Raw genomic sequence first — 20,948 nt, 5'->3', positions numbered from 1 at the left:
GAAATACAACGCTGCCAACTTTTTGTTATGCAATTATGATATTTATAAAGAATTGGAGGTTAAAGCTTTTGTTTTTTAAAATATACGACAGAGCTGAGTACTCTTTGACCGATTAAGACACACATGGAATTTTGTACGCGTTAACTCTTTGCAGACGAGCGCACTCGCGACTGTGATTCGCAGGTCGACGATGTTTTATACGAAACGAGATTATAAATTATAGACTTTCTGAAAACAATGTTTAACGCATAAGCTTGGATTAAGAGTACAAGTAACACGATAAAAGCTTGTTTCTCCTTTTCCTCCGGCAGATTATCTGTCTGAGCACGCTATACGATCTTTTCTTTTTCTACCTTTTCGTATAACGTGCAACGTTTCATCAACGTAGCCTTCGTGGTTCATAGAAACAGAAGACAGTCGAACAAATTTCGCATTGGTGTTTCTCGTTTGCTTGCCACCACGGTGTCTTGAAACGTTCGTTAGCTAATAATCTGTGACGAAAATGAAAGAAAAACAATTTAATTGAGTTTCACTCGTTTCGTGAAAATAAATCATTTTTCGATCTCGTAACGAGAAACGAGAGTAATGCGACCACTTAGCAGAAATTATTTCTAACGTTTTCAGATCAAAAGTAAAAACAAATAAAGTTCATTCCTTTGTCTAAGAATGAAACAATCCTAGTAAATGAACAATCCCTGTACATGTGCATACAACATGTAGAAGGCAAATAAAATGTATTTTATTAAGCTAAAAATAAGAAATAAATAAGCAGTTTTAGAATATACAGACGTACAGAGAAAAAGATTGACAAAAGTAATTCTGCTCCGGTTAGAATCGCGTTTTAGGGTTCTTTATCACTCGAGACTGGCAACGCCGAAGTTTCTCACAAATTCTTTCATTATGGAAACATTTTTGTAAATGGATTTTTACCGCGCGTGGGACGCAACGGCTTCACTGCGCGACTGTGAGATTTATGGCACGACATTTGCCATCGAGGAGAGGAAAGGCGAAGGCAGAAAATTTGAAGATACACGTTGTTCGTCGAAATTACTGGAAAGTCGTGTACCATCTGACTGTTGCTAACCAGCCAGTAGAAAATTAAATCTTTCTCTCAAAAATAGACGATCGTCTCTGTACGTGTCCTAAATCTCGTGAATGCATTACGAGTATTGTTGGGGAATCGGGCAAAGGTCGACTTTATTCTTCTTACAAGAACCACACAGTTTTTAACACATTAACTGAGCTGTCGTAACTATACCTCGTAACAAGTTATTGACATACTTATGTCTAGAAAGTATCAATACTTGACGAACAATTTTTTGGAAAAGCTGAAGAATTTAAATAAAATCATTGAATATTGGAACAACCAAACGTAGGTGCAATTTTAAGAACGTAGTCAAATACTCGTAATTATTTACACGCAATGGAAGTTGCTGTTTGCTTTTCAAAGTACACAGTAGCCTCTGTTAGACAGCTAATCCAATTAACAATTTTACTTTTATATTCTCCTTTATTTTATATTGTTACATCTATCCTTTTTTATTCTACCTTAACAATTCCTTGACATTTCGTACGCAGTTACATCGGCGTTTACACTACTTTTATCCATTTTACTTTATACCTCGTAAACATAGATTAGGTAGAAGCTAGCCTGGTGACTTTTTGAAACAGAAAATCTGGCAAAACAAGAAGAAAAAGGGTTTTGTTTTCTTCGACTCGTTTCTGCATGAACAGTCATCCCCAATCGTGTAAAATGTGCAAAGAAATACGCGCCACCTTGCGAGGCAGAGTAATCACATACCCTCCGACTGTAATCCCTTCTTTTTGAGAAAAGCAAAGCTACGAAGTTTCACCGGCTCGCAGAGTCGCGACGCGGTGTAATTCCTCCTGTCTCTTTGACATTTCAAAGAATAATCTACGTGTAACAGACTAATCCGAGTGGCTAACTATGTGCAAAGGAAACCTTCCCTCGCGTATCTTTCGTTGTCGCGTGTAATATTATCGTGGAATTAATATCGTGTAACTCGACCAGATGGACATTAGCAACATCGTACTACTCGATTTCAGCGATTCGAATCGTAAGCGAAAGCAACGTTATTCCAAATTTCGTGTCGTTTACGAGGATTCGAAAAAGAGGATCGGTGGAAAGTCTTTGGCCGAAGGGTAAAGCGACGCGTGATACAGCGCAACGATGCGTCGTTTGAAGAGCATAGCCATTTGCTCGCGATAAACCCGTAAACGCTGGCTAACAGTGCATTAAAAGCGGGTGGCCATTAAAAATTAGCCAGGCAGGTAAGCGCAATAAAATAATTGGCGCGGGTCGCGCAAAACGCGGTAACCGCTGCTTAAGCAAATTCATTCAAATTGCGGAAATATGAGAGTTTTAAGATTGCAAATTGCATTAAGCGGTGATTACGGGCTTGCCACGGTGGAATGACGCTAAACGGCTGTTTGTAGTTGCCCCACCTCTTTTCAGGGCACACGCTATTGCCGATGCAAATAAGGAGATACGCGGTACAAATTGTTCAAACAACTTCAGTGGCCATTAGCACCGCGATTGGCTGCCTCTCTGCGTTGAAATTTCGCAGCTGCTTTGCGATTTTATCGGCGCTATTCTGGAAGTTCCCGCGGCCAAGAGGGAATCGAAAGGCAATCGTGCGTTTTCAGCGTGCACTTTCCAACTGCTTTCATCGCGTTTGTTCGATTGTTCGTTCGAAAAATGCACGCCGCGAGTGCAGACAAATGTTTGAAATAGCGGCGTGCTATGCGAAAGTTTGCGGTTCGCTATCTGTTTAATTCGCCGCTTAAACGATCCATCCACGTAACGCCGATGATAAACGAAAATAAGGCGACTTTTCGCGCGTGTGCCATCCACGCACATCGCAGAACGTAAATCGCTGTCGATCTTTAGGTCGCGTAATTCGTTCGCTGATCGTCGCGAGGATAATCGGAAGAAAGAACGGCCGAATGCGAGGGAATATTTGATGATAAATTGAAAGCACTTGCGGCACGCGTGTTTTCGCTCGGCGCTGGTGATACTCGAGGACGATGGGAGCAAAGAAACTCGCGCCTGCGCCAAGCTATGCCCGAGGAGGACGGAAATTATGCCGTGGTTTACATCCTCGTGAACGTTTTTAATCTCGTGTCAGCGGCAGTTCCCGCAACGCGAAATTAAGTGCACTCGTTAGCAAGCCGATGTTTGCTAATGTGAGAAAGATTCGAGCTTCCTCGGGTTCTTATCTTTTTCTACTCGAGCGCTACGGTGTTTCCCATTAATTCGCAATTCAGTCGGCCCGTCACAGACGTACCACCGAGTACGATATTCCCGCGATATTCCCTATCGTATTGCGTGTTTTTTTGAGCAATTGAAAACGTAAACTCAGTCGCTATATACCTCTTTGTCTTATCGTTGAAATACGATATTGCTAGCTTTTTTGGCATTCGAACTTGTCGATCTATGCTCGTATCGTGCGAAATGATCGCAGCTTGATGACGTAACGCGGGTAATGGGACAACGTGTGATCACGTATGGCCGTAAATATAAAACACAAAGAAAGTGAAAGAGTCTGCATTCCGTTGACCGACGACATACCAACGACCATTGTTGTCTACGAACTTTTTCGATATTAGGACGCTAAATATACTAAATATACATACGCGTGTATGTTGTAAGAATTAAAATCGACACTGTAGGAAAATTGATGATTTCTTTGGTCCATAAAGTCGCACCTATAAGTCTCGGTGACTCGTTTGATCAGAGGCGACAAATTAAAGGACATGGTAATTCCTGTTTCAAATAATTATTTAATTTAATATAGTTTGCGTCAAGGATGGCACGTTTGTACGTCTGATTTTCATTAACCAATTGGTTCTCGCTGTTTGAACCCATCTAGGGTCATTTCGCTGCGCGCACCACGCACAAAGGAACACCAAAGGAATCGTCCTTGGCCAATCGTAGCGACACCTTGTCTCGTTACTCTCCTATTCGCACCACAAACCAACATGAAGGAACAAAGGAATATATCTATATACACACAAATATATACATTTAACCCTATACACACACACATATATATAATTAGACTAAATATAGGTAAATATAGATAAATTAGAGAATATAACCTCGTTCTTACAATAATCCAACAGCGACAAATCTAATTTTTAGCGTACGTAGAAATAACGAAAAATGGTGGAATTTCTTATCCTAAATCGGAGAAGCAGCGTGTTCGTGACGCGCGGCGAGGCCAGGGTTCGACCGGTGATGTCCGAAACGAACGCGTTATCTCGAAAACGCAGTATAACTAGCGCGGTCGTACGGCGTTGATTATGATCGTAAATAACAATCGGCCGCGGTATCGACGTTCACCCGATGTCGCTGATGATGTATGTGTGTAAGCACGCGTTGCGCTCGATTCACTAGCCGGCCGCTTAGAAAAGCAAGAGGGATTATCTATCAATCATAACCATCTACCGACACGATTTGCCGTTAACGAACGCGTACCTGTAACCGTTTCGCGACCAGCTATAGTTTGTTTCCGCGTCAGAATCCGCGGCAGCCAGTCGGTGGCTTTGACAGGCTGAATTTCATTAACACGTGGATACCGTGACGTTGTAACAAGCCTCGACTCAGCTTCGCTCTGATCTAACATGTTCGACACTCGTTTCGATGCTCCACGTTGTTGCCGTTCGTTATCCGTACGCAACTCATATAACAAAGCCAGAGATTCGTATTAGGTCGTCCGAAAAGTTTCTTTCGTTTTATAAGGAAATAATGGACGTACAACATTTTCCGTTTTATATTATTTTATCGAATTACGCACGATCCATTTTGTTCTATCAAAATGAAGATCACAACGTTCGGCAGATTAGGTTTCATGTTTGTATAAATAAAAATGCTGTTGTAAAAGATTGTATAAATAAAAATGTTGTTGTAAAAGACGTGTCTGTAAAAGAAAGACACTTTTCGGACAACCTAATATATTACGACCAGACTAGCGGCTAGACGGATCAAATGTACGCTTCGCAGGATGAAACTACTCGATCGCGAAATCTCGGGTATTTGCTAGATTACTGGCTTGGCCATGCGTCGCTGGCTGCACGCGAACTTTTACTATTTGCAAAACGAAACTCGTTGGATGCGAAAACTGTTTGATCCATCGTGCAACAAGGTTTTAGTCCTGGATGAACGCAGAATAGAGAGAAAGAAATTGCTTACACGCTTCGTGTCGTTGAATTGAAATCGGAATTTAAATTCTGTTTTGCTTGCGATACATCTGGCAAAACCATTAAGTCACCGATATCCTTCTTCTCTTCCACCGTTACGATTCCCAATTTTTTTTACTTTTCTCCCTTTCCCTTCCCTATATCGTTACGTTAATCATTTATTCTATCGAGCGCCGCATATAGGCTTTTATTCACGAAAATGATTAAGTATAATATTAGAATGAAGTAGCGAAGTTAAAATAGTTGTTCAAATTACGACCAAAACTGTACACAACATTAGTCTCGTGGTCGAATGCTTGCAGTTTTTATATGTTACGTTTGTAGGTGTTGAGGGACAAGGAGAGGATCCTGATTGCCCTACGTAATCGGGAAAATGTAATGTTGGACCATGTGCAAAGATCAGGTCAAAATCCAACTGGTTTACTGTCAGGTAGTATGGAATGACGTGGATTATGGTCGTTGTCACACAACGACTCCTGACTTTGGCACCCCATATGTTCGGTATCCAAAATGATATACAAGTGCTATCTGTAGTCAATAATATATTTTTTCGTTATCGGCAGAACATTTTCTGTTGATTTTATCGACACATTGGATTAATCACTTCTTAAAGTTACTCATTGTTGAAACAACATCGAAACGTTCACGCAATATATTTCAAACATCCAAACGATCGTCTACTGTTTCATGCTAAAAAATCTATTAAATCCATTGACAGTGAAACGATATTTCATATACGGTTCTGATAAGAATTATTGTTATTTAAGACTTAGAAAAACGTATATACAGCAACCACGCACACTGTACATATTTCTGGCGCGCGTTTCCGTTCAATGACAGCACTTTGGCGAACTGGGCTGCCGAAGCGAAAGGGTTAAAGCGATACAGCTTATCTTATGAAAAGATAAGATGCGCACAACGTTTCACCTTCGAAGCGTAGACTGTGGAAAATTCTACCTCCACGATCTTTCGCGTTCGCCTACGTGGATATTTATTAGACGCGTATATTCGCGTTTGCTGTGTCGTTAGGACATTTGGTAACTCATATTTATGATACGAAGAGATCGAATAATTCGTGCATCAGCTTGACAAATCGGGCCTTGAAAGTCACGAGTTATGTGTGGCAAGCGCGCGCACAGTGTACACCCAACGGCCTGGCTCCCTTAGTTATTGTCGCACCATGAACCCCAGGTCGTGTCAGAGCAATTAACGGACCTGTTAACCTCGTAGGCACGCCCTGGGGCCCCATTGACCCCTTGTGTTCCTTCGTGCCGCGGACGTCACGTACTTGACAGGTTGAAAACCCGAAAAGTTACCGCTACGTGGCCGACTTAAGTCTTCGATTTAAGCGAAAAAGCGAGTGCTCCCGTCCATAAGGTTATGGAAAAATATCGGTTGCTCGTACGTCTTGCCGCTTACTGGCGGCTAAGAAACATACGTCGTTGCTTGACTGCAACTTCCGAAAGTTGGTTGCGATGTCTCGTAAACTCTTCCGTCGAAACCCAGCCACCTGCTAAAATGGCTCGAGGAAGCTATTGTTACCGCTAGAAAGGATTTTCGTGACCTACCAGAGGTTGGAAAATGTTGAATCCCGAAGCTCCTGTTAACGATATTGCAGGCAAGAGATAGCTTTGTTTCGTTCGTTTCTACGAGAACGAGCGCGCGCTTCGATACGCGAACGTCAATGGCTGTGAATGCATCAACCGGTTCGTGGTTTTCCTAGAAGCAGGAGAATCGGCGCTTAACGCATTTAGATATCCGCAAGACGTGCGCGGAAACAATTGTTCTATATATGGTAGGTTGGCTCGCGCGGCCGAACACGCGACATTTTATCTGTCACGGAATTGCGCGTTGAGTTTCGGCTTTCGTTCTAGAAACTGCAATTTTTCAACGTTCTCGGAAATCGGTGCGCGCGCGACTGACTCGAGAACGTTAATTAAAATCGGACGACGAGCGTGGTTGCTAACGAAGCAAAAAGAAGTTCTTGGGCGAAACTAATCGCGTTTCCTATCGCCGCGTAAAACGCTGGCCGCCGCTCGGCCGGACGTATTTTAACAACGAGCTCCGGCCAACCGTCGAAAATTTCCAAAACGAATGCCGCTCCTGGCAACGAGAACCAGAAGTTAATGATCCCGAGAACGGCGTTTCCGATTTATCGACGCTGCTGCTTCGCAAATCGCCTCTTGAAAGTAACGATGCGTGCGAAAATTGAAAAACATACTCGAAAATTTCAGGGGCGTTCGTTATTTTCACGAACGGCGATCAAGCAAAATCGAGTTCGCGTTATATCAGATGCAAGTACCTACTAGTTTCGTTCGTGGTTCTCGTTCTACGATCCGGTGGCCGTACTAACGATCGTACTGAAAAATATGTTTCTTCCTGCATATTATACGCGCACGTCGTACGTATCTAAAACATCAGGACGTTAGATACGTATCGTTCGGTGGTTACGCGAACGTGACGTAATTTTGGTCGTGTTCGAGCAATTTGAAAGGACGCGACGCGGCAACTCGTTACAATTACAGAGGCGTAAATTCACTGTAGGCAATTTCCATTGGCAAACAATGAGCGATATAATAGCCAGCGAACGCGTTCGTCCGACCAACGAAATGCAACTTAAACGCGGCGGCAATGGCTCTGCTTTAATTTCGACAGTTTCGTCGTCGACGGGTTTCAAATGCGATCGACGTATCAGCGAGGATGTGAACATTTCATTTTACGCTGATACGCTAACTATTCAATTGGGTCGAGTTCTATCGGTCAGCTTTCCTAATTTGTTCGAATGGCGAAGCAAACGTTTCGCTGAAAGAGGCAGAGTTTAGAGCGCCGCAAACCTACTACGAGTCAATTAATTCACCAGCTTTGGAAACTCTTCGCCATTGAAACGTATCAGGTCATTTTCCGAGTATCGCGGCCTGTCGTTGTCAGAAACGAACCTGCAAACTTGACGAAAGGTCGAAGCAGATTGGTAATTCGGAACGCCGCTAACGCGTACATGCTCCGACCGAGGTCGATCTTATTGGAATTTCTGTCCCATACACGAACGACGAAAAAGTCCGAACGAAAAATTTGTGTCGCGTCTTGCGGTTAGTTTCGTGAAGTCAAAAGCGAAAATTTCGTTCGTAAAATCTACGGGGTATCGCGTACGGCGTACGAAGTATCTATCCTCGGTGATAATACAAGTATCTCGTTAGGAATTTTCTTGCAGTTTTGAGAATATTTTACTTGGAAGAAAAATTTCCCAAGAACATACCTGTTATCTATGTAGCTTCTTCCACCATAATTACCTTTGCAGTAAGTTTCATGCTTCCACATATATATATATATACATATACATAGTTACACTTTACTTTCCGTTTCAATGTTTCCTACCACTGGAGTCGACGCTGAACCAAACAACACTGGAAAATGAAACACGAAGATAGATTGAGAAGAATACCCCTGGTATGATGAAACGCATAGTTGCGTGTCGCATATTGACCGTCGTCATCGTCGTCGTCGTCGTCCTTGTCACAAGCTCAAGAAGGCCACACGCTCAGAAACAGCGATAGGATAGGCCAGACATCCTGCATACCACAGCTATCGAAACAATAACCAAATAGTAACGGAATAGCCGTCTCTGACTTACACCAGACGACAACCCCTTCAGAGGAGCTAAAACCTCAGTATAGAAACCCTCCCAAATAAGCGCTCGACATCAGTCTGTAACACTTTGAACCGTCATTCGATTGGATTTGCATAATAAATTCTATTACCATATACAAAGTTCAATTTCTTCGCCTTATTTGTGAAACGTTCGAACTGCGACGCGAGGAGATCACCGGCGATCTATCATTTTCGTGATTTATTGTGTCTCCTACGTGACATCGTCGTCGTCGTCGTCGTCTTCTATTAAACCCTAACGCCTAACGTCTTGTTTGAAGGATAGCGGCTAGGCAATGGCAGTGCTACGATTCAGGGTGTTTTTCATAGCCGCCAGCTACAGATTTATACCGCTGAAATCGGCTACGCATCAGACCGTATGGATTGTCTCGCGTGTTTCGAATCCATATTTCAGAAAGGCCAATTTTACTCATCCACTTTCACGACCGGCCAAGTACGTTTGTATTCTCAATTACTCGCGCCAACGCTTGGTTAATATCCACCGTATCCGCCTTCCGAGGAATGCCATTTTTCAACCGGCTTCCAAAAATTAGCCGTCGCGATAGTACGAGTAGATTGCACGGTCTACTCGTAAATCACGCGACGTTAGATACACTACGAGCAAAACTACTCGTAACGGGCCACTAATAACATCATTTCGGCCAATCGGACTTGCTACAAGAAAGTTGAGAACACGCGTGGAGTAACGTTCGGCGCGATTCATTTTGTCTGGAACGTTCGCTACGATATACCTATACACGTGCACAGGTACGTACAACAGGTACGAGCCGCCAACGACGAAACAAAATACCTGCTCGATCTTTCGTCACGTTTTCGTTCTTGTCGTATCTTGCTCCTCTTATTCCGTCATTATCGTATTTCCATTTCTGCAGTTTCTACGAGAAGCTATCGATCGAGCCTCGTCTTAACGAAAGCCTTTGATTAATTTCTGTCGACCAAATTCGTGGAAATCGATCGAGTACCGATAGAATTTGAACTACACGCGGACCAAGCAGGCGTCTCGACGCGGCAAGGAAAATCAGTTGCGGATACAAATTAGAAAACACGAGAGACTCGATTCACCGGACGCGATCGCTTGCTTCTTCGTCGCTCGCGATAACGAACCGCGGTGCACTCGGTAGAAAATGCAAACGCCACGCTGCGCCCACTCGCGCCGTCTTAATTACAGCTTCATTGGAAGTTTTGTTCCTATAATTAAGAGAATACCTGTCATCGAAAAGTAACACGGCCGGATCCGGTTACACCGTTGCACGATGAGAATTTCTGTAATGCACTGATTCTACATTCTTGCGAAGCACAAGTGCACGAATACAGACGCGAACAACGATACTGCAGCCATGTAGAACACTTGTGTATCCAATAACAATCCAAACCCGATTTTACTCAGTTGCGCAGCCTGCGTCCCCGTTTTGCTGAGTTGGAAACTACCTATTATACGTCTGTATTACCAGCTCTCCATTACTCTCTCTCTCTCTCTCTCTCTCTCTCTAATATATAAATATACAAATTAAATTTCAATTAACCGAGATACATAAATATGTTCGTTATATTCGAAGCTGATCTTTTATCCGATATTTTTCCTCCGAAATTTGAGAGGAGAACTTTCTCGAAAGCATTGTCGATCCGATGATTTAATCAACGTCAGCAAACTGAGAAGATCGAGGTGAATTTACGAGTCTGCTGGTCGATTCGAATTATACAGATGAATTTATTCGACAAACAAACCGATGGTAAGATAATTCCACGCATATCGACGAATATTTAGGAAAAATTCTATTTCGGATAAGAAACGGATAAGATATGATAAGAAACGAAGGACGAATTCGAGCGGATGTAACTTGGAAGAATTACATTTTGCGAGAACTCGAATGAAAAGCGTAACCCGCGTATGTCGTAGGAACGCTCGGTCGAAGAAGCCACGTCTATGATCGTAAATAGCTTAGCGTTGAATGAACAGAAATTGCGCACGTACGTTTCGCATAGAGTCAGCGAAAAGTTACATCGTACGATATATATAAAAACACAATCGCGATGCTTATGTTAATTGGAAAGCTTCAGCCAAGAAAATCCCATTTATAGTCTCTCGTCTCCTTCGCTCGGCGAAATTTCAATTATCTTCGTGTCAATCTAACGTTCGCCTGGCAGTTGTGCAGGTAGCATATAAATGGATGCTGATTCTTCCGCACGAAACTCGATAAAACTATACGACCGCTTGTAAAAGGTATCCTCCGTTGCAAACGTATTCTACGTCGATGTTCTTGGCTGGGTTTAAACGGCTCCAGCAAATTATAACCGTCGTAATTTTGCAATATCGTCGTCGATTACGCTATCCGAATTACCGTTCGTCCCCGGTCTACACAGCGTACGTGACTGCAGTTCTCGTAGACGTACGAAATCGAGGCTAGTCGGACCTCGAGTCAAGTGAAACGAACGCCGGATAATATGACGGGGCTATGGCGAAGGAAACGCGGCGCGCAACGATTCCTCGGATCCAGTTCGTGCTTGCAGATGCGACACGCGAGATTTCTCGAGGGCGAGAGGCTTCCCTTTGGCTTCTCTTCCTCGTCCGACTCCGGCAACTCGAGAACCGTAGCTAAGAACGAGGGTGCCACCCTCTTGGTCCTGTACCCGCAGCGTAAAGCATTTTTACGCACGATTCACGCTTGGTCGTGGCAGAGAAAGGAAAAAGAAGAGAAAAAAAGAAAGGGAGGGGCCACGGTAGGATGAAGAACGGCGGAGAGGGCTCGCCGCTTGTACATTGTACATCCAGTTCGCCATAGATTGCTCGCGAGACTGCGGTTTTTCGTTTGAATTCACGGTACTCTACTCTCTGCGGAATGACAGGCTGAAATTGATGTAAGAGATCGCGGTCGACAGCTACAAGCTGGGAAAGTTGAACGCGTTCCACGCGAATAAATAAATAAATAGCGCGGAAGACGTTGAAAGGCGACGTCAGCTGCGATTCTTTTTAAAAATCGATTACGTTACATCGGACGGGCGTTTATAACTCGCTTATGGTTAAAATCGCCGGTAATTCGCGGGAACATTGGCGCGCAGCTACGAGCTCGCATAAAAATACATTTGAAAAAGTCATATGAAAATATATATGTAAAAATGGTAATACGTGTCGTATTACGCGGTAAAGTCTGGTTGCTTTCGTTAGATGAAATCCATTAAACGCGATAAATAACTTTTACCGTAGTATTACGCTGATCCCAGACTTATTTTAATCGGCCATTCGTTCCATTTCCGATATAATAGTAGCAATGGAAAGGCAAAGGGAAACGAAGCTGTACGCTATATTACGTAGAAAAGTAACACGTTGTACTTATTAAAACCCGGTTAATGCTTGATTTAAAGCGCAAAGTATATTCGTATATAGGGACGAAGAAGCGCAATGAACACGGTAAGCGTGGAAAATGTAAATTTAAAAATGTCCATGTTTACGGAAATCTAGCGCATTTTTTCCATAATACGACGTTTACAGTTGGACCGTGGATGATCCAGTAATTCCATTCCCGATACTATTTCATATATCATCGATATCTTCGAATTATGCCAATTTATTCGTATAATGTACTTGGTCTTATATGCATCGTTCGATAACGCGACCGATCTATCGATATTTGGAAAATACAGTTCTTTCCACGTTTTAATATCGAAGTTAGCGAAACGATTATTCAGATGTGAAATAAGTCGATTTAAAGACGAAATTTCTATTATACTTAACTATCATATTACGATATATCATGTGTGCGCTTCGCTAGTTCCGACTATTCGATTGAACGATCGATTGACGATACGTTTTTACTAAAAATAAAATGTATTCTACGCTAGGAATACGCACAAGCCAGGCCAGAGTTCTTGCAAGTTCCTAACTCTCGGCTAACTTCGTTAACGTATAATTCATTTTGTAAACTTTGATCGATTCAACGACGAAACGACTACCACAATTTCATATCTTTCTGTTTTTTTTTTTCTTTCAATTTCGTATTAACCAGCGATTGCCCATTTTGTTCGGTAATTGAAACAGCAACGTTATGACGCGCGTAGTTACTTCAAACTGTCGAACTTCAGCGAATACGCGCATACATAGCTTTGGACAAAAACGTTACCAATTTCAAACCGAAACGCATTTGCCCGTAACTGTATATTTCTATAGAAACAAAATATCATATTATGTGTCGAGTATTTGAAAATGAATTTCCTGTTTGAAAGGAAACCAAAATATATGTAAAATTTGTGAAATTTATATAAATTAATACAACGATGAATCGCGTTCTATATGATTTATTGATTTAAGACGGAAATTACATTATTTTTGTGTAAAAAAAAAGAAAAAAAAAACTGTATATTCTGGAACTATTGTACGCCAACGGATGAAATTTTCGTTATTTATAAAGCACGACAAATTTTACGCTACAGTATTATGCGTGTATGCCATTAACCGTACAAATTTCGTATACGCGTGCGAAATAGAAAATGCGACGACTAATTCGCAATGAAATTCGTGACATTGAATTACCGGAGTACGTACATACGTCATTTAAATATACGCTGTCGTTAAATGCACTTGATACTCGCGCACTGATTTTAAAGCGAAAGCATCGATACGTTCCGCGTATTTATTCGGACAGCGTATCCTTATCAGAGGAGCATCGATTTCGTTAACACGGCAACTGCTCGCGGAATGTTACAAGTTAACGCGTAATTGAGTGGAAGGAAATAGTCGATGGTCGAAAGAAAGACGAAAACGCAAGTTCGAAGAAGAACGTACCTCCTGTTGAACGTGTGTAGGTGCAAAACGAGCTGGAGAAATCCCAAGCACGGAAGAGTTACTCGAGCCCTGTTCCCTGGCTGGCGAGAGGAGTAATAAAGTGGCAGTGTCCAAGCTAGCGGAAATTAATCGACGCGAAGAAAACTGCACTGTGCCCGACGCCACGCCACGCAACACGAAACGACGCTTCTCTTTCGACGAAAACACGAGCAGCCTCTTATTTTCTCGTTAAGCGGTTATCAAATGACGCGACGAAATGCGCGTAATTTCGCGTCGAACCGAACCTTTAATTCCAAGAACTGTCAAATCAGCGAGCGAAGGGCCGCGTTCCTCGTTCTTATCACAACGCGTACCGACTAATCTTGCCCTTGCGGCATAACGTTGTTGTTATTTCTGATAGAAGCGTCGAAAACAGACGACATTGAACGTTGGAAATTTCCAACGGAAACAGCCCCAGTACGTTGCGAACTTTCGCACGAGCAACTTGTCTGGCGCGCGTCGTACTTTCTTCTCTCGGCTCGATATTTTATGAATATCGTCTATACGCGTTCAACTTTCTTCCAAGTAATAAATCTCCGCGACTCCATTCGGCTACTTAATCGTCGCCTAGCGTACAAGATTTTGGAGAAGTGATTTATCGTTGCACGTTCACCTGGATTTCCGTGCACACGGGAAATTAAGGGAAGAAACGACCGAAGCGAGCAACGCTGACCATCGCATCATGAAAATGTTTCCTGGATAAGGTATGGCAATTGAATGGGAAATGAACGTGGTAATACCGTAAACGATATGCGATTCTCGTCTCTCAGACTAATAACGCGCACATATTTCTCGAGTCAATCTCCTCTATCGTTGCCTCCAGTGTCCGGATTAACTACGCGTAAATTAGTCATTCACTCGGCCTTATTCGTCTGCAGATACGGAACGTAGTATCTCTCGAGTTTGCATTCAATTAGTTTATACATGTAGGAATATATGTATTTGACTTGCGATCTCGAAATCTTTTTTTCTTATCAACATTCCTTTGATATACACAGCAAAGCGTACGAATCGTTCTGAAAAGATGAAGCAAATACGAAAGTTCGTAGATTCATTTGGTAGAAGCAATTGGAATTCTCTTTGGCTAAAAGGTTTGTTCGTGTTTGAACAGCGTAAGCGGTAAAAGTTTTATTCGATTTTGATTTTTTATTCAAAATTCGAAGACTATATCGTGACGTAATTTCTTTCGCTACGAATGTTTCGATAAAGGCGCATATTAGATTTAACGTATTAACGATTCTAAATATTTAATGTCTTATATTTCGCAGTACTTGAAATGTTACGATGTTTCAATTATGTCTCTCTCTCTCTCTCTCTCTCTTTCTCTCTCTAATATTTATGAGTTTTAGCAAAGTCGCATATGGGAATTGTAAAATTCATTTAGCGCGACTTCAATTGAAAACTTGGGATATTTTTGGATGTAAGTTATATTATGCTTCGATTACCGTGAAATACAATGTTTACAAAATTATGCGCCATGAGCTTTCAACCAAATTTTAATAAATTCTGTGTCATGGGCTTTATGTTAAAATGATTTTATCTGACTGAAATGAATTGCAGCTTCACGTGCATGCATCCTTGCAAAATGTTCGTTCATATTGCACGGTTGGATGAAATTCGAGAGTCGAGGAATATGTTAAAAAAGAAGAAAAAAAAGGGGGGAAGGGGAAACGATAATATTATCCAGATACACGTAAACCGTACGTGCATAGTTATACGTAAATAGGAAAATTAGGGACACGGCATTGTGTTAAAGAATTCAGGCGTTAAAGACAAGATTCGTTGTAATACATAATATGATATGCGCGATTCAGGTTATCAATTTATAGATAATAGCGTAGTTTTAATCAAACTCGACCATCCGGATTCGAAACGCAATCTGCAACATCTGACGTTCAACCAACCATTCAAAATTGGAAATATGTGGTTTATAGTTTGACGTGGTTTATAGCTGGTATTCACTGTATAATTATTGATACGAATGCTGTAACAAGAGTAGTGCCTAATAGGAATTTACCGATAAACAATCAATTTGACGAGTTAAATAAACCTTTTACGTAAATTGTAACGAGATATCGAGTATAAACATATATACGTATCGCACAAGAAATGCACGAGTTTTTACGATCTTGCAAAACATTTTTATGATCTTGTGTATACATAAAAAAGTCTCTAGTTTAACTGGAACTATAAAATATCTCACAAAGGATTAAATTATTGCTTTGCGGGTCGAGTAGCGAGATAGATTTTAAGATCAAATTCGCTTTTCTTTTTTAATGGAATATCTTTTAATACATCGATCGGCGCGTTCCCTATAAAAAGGTATCATTCGTGTCGAGAAACTATTAGTTTAGTAGATGTTTTAATTTCGATTTGTCGAATTCAACGTATCAAAGACGAGGAAAGACACGTTAAATTTGATAAATCAAAGTTAATCGGTTGATACTTTTTTATAATATAAGAGATGCTTCGACTAATGTGTTAAAAGATATATTCCATTTAAAAAACGAAATTGATCTTAAAATCTTCTCGAAATCTTCTCACTACCGTATCCAGAAAAGAAAAAGAAAAAGGAAAAAATGATCTGCTCTATGCGATGTCTTCGCATGTCTTCGTTCGAACCAAACAATTTTCGTTAAAATACTTTTTAATAACTTTAATCCCTCGTGAGATATTCCACCGTTTCCGGCTAAGCGAAATACCACGTAACACCGAGTAAATTTGTATCTAAATTGTATACATTCGTGGAAATATCCGCTGTCCACTAGGAATTAGAACGCATTGCAGGAGCCTAGGGTATACGTAAGTTACGTTTACATTTCAGAAATAAGGGTACCGTATAATAAAATGGTTTTGGACGAATCGAAAGAATTTATGATAAAATCCGAGCGATATAAATGATAGCGGTTTACTAGGAAACTATAACGTACACGGCTCTCTCGCCACCAGCAAGATTTACACGAATATATGTAGTAATTCTCGTAAATTCTCGCCTTAAATACGTTGCCAAGTTACGAAGTTACGTTACCAAGTTGGTTAAATACGTTAGTTAGGAAGTCTTGCTCCCTTCCATCTCCCTCTCCATCCTTTCTTTGCGCAACCTAATCAACCGATTCATTGAATTCAATACCTGTAACCTGTAACTCAAAGTATGTGTCTGTACGAGGTTAAGGGGTCGATGAACTTGGATGAAACTGCTGTTAACACAATGTCGTAGTTTCGTTGTTTGAATACGCGGATTAAAGAAACCGAAGCAGACCGATGGACGTACAATTTAACGGTGTTTCGTAATGCAATTTTCCGAAACGGGCCAACCTTTGCGTCTCTGTCGAAGGTAGAAACGCAGGTAACCCGGTTCACCGTGCGACGTTTTTAGACGTAGAACGCGTTGGGTTTGCGGTTATCGCATGCGAACTTACATTATCATTAACCTTTCACAGCGAGCCACGTAAATGTGTTTACGTAGCAAAGCTAGTGCCTGGAGGCGCGAGAGACCCGTAAACGGATCAAACGTATACGCGTGTTAATGGCAATCGTGTCGTGTTTACCCTTGTTCCGATTAATCAGACTTACTCGCAAATAGAACTGTGGGGACTGGCGTAGCGCGACTCGACTCGGCTCGGGTCGGCGCGGCGTGCCAATTCCAGAAAGAACGTTTCATCGAGAGCGTCGGGAATAAAGTGATCGTCCGGCTATGAATGGGTTTACAATTTACGCCGACCAACCGCCTTCATATCGGTCTCGTTCCATTGTTTTTGATGCGTGACAATGATCGATCGACTCGGTCGATAGATCCGCTGAATTTTTACTACACGGCAATTGCAAGCGGAAAATATTGCGCGATATAGGTTCGTAGGAATTTATAGTTAAACATCGAAACGCAATTTCGTGGAAAATATTTTCAATCGATTTTGTAATTTTTCTATCCGCGTAACCTGTTACACGGCTATGGATACAGGATCGTATCGTTCATGGAAGAGGAAACAAGGAAGAGTAAGGAATACAAGAAGAAGGATCGGTAGATGAACGTATCTGAAAAATTCGATGTCAACGATTTGACATTTGGCATCGAGTATTCTCGGAATACGAAGGATAAAGTTCCATGTTGGATTATTTGTTCCACTTGTTAGTTAAGAACTAGAACGCGTAATACGCGGGTCTGTCGTTCAAAAGAATGAATTTTTGCTAAAATCGTAACACGTGCGGTTAATGCGGTTAAACTCGTTTTTCCAATATCGCGGTGTTTAGCTCCGAAACCTTTACGAGCACGATTGCTATTTATTTACTTCGAAAAATAATTACGCACGGAAATCTTCGTTAATTAGCGGGTAGCTGCATGACCCTATTTCCTAAAGTATGCGAAACGAAAAGGGTGTAACACCGGCGATGTGCGCTTGAAAATGTCGCGCAACACCAAGGAATTACAATTGCAAATTGATTTCTCCTCTGCTATTAGTCGAAGCTTGTTACTCCTACATTGTACCAATTGAAATCGTTCGGTATTAATCCAGTATTTTTTCATATCGACTGGATTGTACGCTCAATCGATGCTAGATGGGAATTACGTCTGGTTTGATTTTGGTTTACACGCGATTTATCCACGATATTGCGAATTCGGTTCGCTTTTGGACTTGCAGCGTTTCGTCGTCTTCTCTTAGAGATCGAACGTTCGACGATGTTTACCGCTAAGTGACTTATCGTCGACGATACGATGCGATAGCGGAAAAATAAATCGTTTTCAGTTTTCAGGAATATGGAAACGTTTCGTAGATTTTTCTCGGCAAGTCGATTTTCCAGCATCGTCGAAGACGGGGGAATTTAATCGACGGAAACACGAGACGTTGGATCGATACGCGATCCTCCCTTTGTCCAGGTGAAATACGCGAGACGAAACGAATGGTATCGCGGCCAGCGCGGTGTAATGGTAACGAGCGATGACCCGATCCCAGCAGCCGCCAGTGTGCAGCCGACTCACAATCAGCTGCGCGACACGTCTCGATTTCCCAACATGTTCGCTCTTTTGGCGGCTCGCATCGATCGTCCTGGAACGATAGCGCGTGCCAGTCCAGCTCTTTGCTTTTTTTTCGACCGTTCAACCCGCAACCCACTTTCATTCCAGACAATTTCGACGGCTGCTTTTGATGTTCTCGCGCTGTACGCGAAATGAGACGGGAGCGCGCTTTTTACTCGCCTCTTTATCCACCGCCGGTTTTCTCCTTTTTCCTTTGCTGTTTTTCCGTTTAATTCTGTCTGTATCGCGTCCATCTCTACTTTCCCTTCCGCCTTCTCTATACCAACGCGTTGTTTATTAACCTCATGGTGAATTTGTCGCTTTCCAGTTACGACGTCGCATCGTTCGCGTTTACCAACCGCCGCGTGCTTCGTTTCTATCGAAAGCGGCCATTGCGAAGAATGTAACGCGACCTGTGCTCCAACTGGCAGATAAATGAACCGGATAAACAGTCAGTCGAGAGTTTCACACTGGGGGAGCGAACGCGTTTTCTTTCGCAGACCGATGCCGCAGGCCGTACAATGAATTGGTCTGGTCTACGTATGCGAATGGCACGGGAAACGGAGAAACGGGGAAATTGGCGGCAGATCGATGGGATCGTTGACAGCTTTTATTCCGGCTTTCCAGGTTTTACTGCATGTGGATGCGTTCTGACGTTTATAACCGATCCAATTTTTTACACTCCAATGACATACGTGCGATTCAAAGCAACGGAACGTTTAGGAACGTGTAAATGTGCATAAAGTAGAAAATACCGGCAAATGGTGTTGGTGTGTGCGTCTATATCTTTGTATCGAACAAGCGTACAGGGTGTTCGCATCGTCGTAAGGGAGTTGTTAGCTAGTAGCGTTTCTCTCCGTACTAAGTTTCTTTATTTTCGTGAAATTTCTAATTTCCTTATAGATCCGATTCGTTGCTACGACCGAGATAAAGAAATTCCTAGCGAAGATTTGTTCTCATTTGTATTTAACGATTTGTAGCTAGTACGATTCTACGTGTAACCAGTGGCTCGCGAATTACGTGATTTGCGATGATGTTTCTCCTTTATACGGAACGATACTGATTTAAATTTAAAGCGCGCAATTTTTATTACCGAGCTATCGTCGATACAACTGTAAATGCTGTAACTTCGTACATGAGCAACTATTTACGCTATCGCGAATTTAACAGCCTAAAGTTTCAGCTATTTATCCGCGTTGAAAACCTGGTTGTTGATGTTCCTTCATTTTCTAGGTACTAAAAATTCCCGCGCTCAAGGTGCTTGGAAGTTATCGGCGTGTTTCAGCAACGTCAGTTTCCTTACAGTCGGTGAAAGAATAAAGAAGATTTGCGGACTAATGACTAACTTTTTTTTTTAAATGAAATGTCGGATTCTTTTTTACGATGAAATTCAATGGAATTGCGAATTCTGCGTATAAAAGCACAGGGGTAGGATTCATTGGAAAACTCAGCGTTCCGTGCACAGTTCCACAAACCAGCCGTACCAGTTGAAATTTTCTCGGTTCTCCTATTAAAAGGTTTGAGCGCAATTATCTCATCTATAGATAGCCGGTGGCCCCAGGAGCTGACTTGGCTCTTCACTTTTGTCCTTTTGCCTACGACCTCTTTTTTGCTCCTGCCGACACGTTGTCGGTTGCATGTCGTTTTGCAGTGCACCGCGTCCCATCCGATGCAGCTGGTGCAACATGCCATTCTTTATTCGTTAACACGCAACGCTACGCTTCTCTTCTCTCCCCTGTCCTCGCGTTCTGTATATCTGTGTACATAACATATACCGGAATCGCATCATTTTATCCCGTTGCACGAGCCACCACGTCAGCCGACGCGACGCTCTACTCGATCTCGTTGTATTCTGCGTCCCTTGCCTCGCGAAAAATCGTTACGAATCGCCCGTTAATCGTCGTCGCTTACTCGAAATTTATCAGCGCCATCGCAAGATGTACGTATATTCGCGAATAAGCTGCAAATCGATACCAAAATTTAGTAATTTTCATCGTCGAGACGATCTACCGTCGAAAATTCACATTCGTCGTTGCGATATACCCACGATCAAAAACGACAGTTGGAAACATGGCGAGTCAATCGTCCATCGAGTCTCGTCGCTCTTCTTCTTCTAATTTTAATCCTAATTCTAATCTTTATCCGTTATAATATGACGGATGAGCGACTATTCGCTCTCTTGGACAGGTTTCCAGAGCCTGGAATCGCTTAGCCTATCAGAGGGCTGGAACGTTA

The 20,948-nt window shown here is 42.2% G+C and overlaps 1 protein-coding gene and 1 long non-coding RNA gene across 4 annotated transcripts in view; one reads left to right on the top strand and one right to left on the bottom strand.

Annotated features, from left to right (window-relative positions):
- Window positions 1-13,985, bottom strand: part of LOC125385580 — an 82,319-nt gene extending 68,334 nt beyond the window's left edge. Inside the window, exon 1 of the long non-coding RNA XR_007225013.1 lies at window positions 13,664-13,985. This is a non-coding gene — a long non-coding RNA (uncharacterized LOC125385580). The remainder of the gene's footprint in view (window positions 1-13,663) is intronic.
- LOC100647422 (basement membrane-specific heparan sulfate proteoglycan core protein) overlaps window positions 1-20,948 on the top strand; it is a 263,946-nt gene that overhangs the window by 25,299 nt on the left and 217,699 nt on the right. The window contains exon 1 of one of the 3 annotated variants that reach the window (XM_003397028.3): window positions 14,146-14,406. The exons of the other annotated variants lie outside the window; for them this stretch is intronic. The gene's annotated coding sequence lies outside the window, so the exon portion shown is untranslated. Of the gene's footprint in view, window positions 1-14,145; window positions 14,407-20,948 lie in introns of those variants that run through there. 3 annotated transcript variants of the gene reach the window in all.

The sequence above is a fragment of the Bombus terrestris genome, chromosome 8 (genome assembly GCF_910591885.1).
Source record: "Bombus terrestris chromosome 8, iyBomTerr1.2, whole genome shotgun sequence".
In the NCBI taxonomy this organism is placed as follows: Eukaryota; Metazoa; Arthropoda; class Insecta; order Hymenoptera; family Apidae; genus Bombus; species Bombus terrestris.
Note: the sequence above shows the minus strand (reverse complement) of the source record. Positions and strands in the feature narration are given on the sequence as shown.